This window comes from Poromitra crassiceps (genome assembly GCF_964638095.1).
Source record: "Poromitra crassiceps genome assembly, chromosome: 13".
NCBI classification, from domain to species: Eukaryota; Metazoa; Chordata; class Actinopteri; order Beryciformes; family Melamphaidae; genus Poromitra; species Poromitra crassiceps.
This window is the reverse complement of record NC_139644.1, coordinates 33,906,375-33,907,084: the sequence shown is the minus strand read 5'-3', so window position 1 is coordinate 33,907,084 and position 710 is coordinate 33,906,375.

Genomic DNA, 710 nt, shown 5'->3' with positions numbered 1-710 from the left:
AGAGAAAACCATCTGAAGCTTTCTTTGTTGGAGTCCAGGTATGTTTGACAAGAAAGTGTTCGTCATTGTCGACGATAACGTTATCTGACCTGGCTAACAGTGGATACTCCGCTTGCTTGCTGTGTACCGAGCTCAAAGTAGTAGGCTACGTTCTTTGTTTTACCCCCTGCACTGTCCGCTACAAAAACAACTCTCTTCTTCCGACGTTCTTTTGTATTTCGCGTCGTGACCGCCGGAAGTGTTAAAACAACCTGGAATTTGGCCCACTGCCGCGTATGAACATGTGAATAAAAACAGAGAATATAGCCTAGGGCCTACGGGGGGCACTACAAGCGATGTTTTACATTGTTAGGCCTTCACACTCACAGAGCCATTGTGACATCATCAGCATCCTTTCCCTGCTCTCACTGATGGTGTCAGTGTCACTGATGATGTCATTGATGATGTCACTATTGCTTGAGTGACATCACTGATGACATCACATTTGCTTGAGTGACATCACTGATCGACCGTGAATACGAGACGAGAGATGTAGGGAAACAGTGGATGGATGAATCCAGAAGGAGGCGGTAATGCAACATAAAGGATACCAACTGCCATAAAACACTACAGAAGAAGAAGACATCACTGATCCAACAATGCCCAAAAGGAAGGGACTCAGCAGCGAACTGCTGAGGAAATCAGAGGAAAGATTGGAATTCCAACCCCAT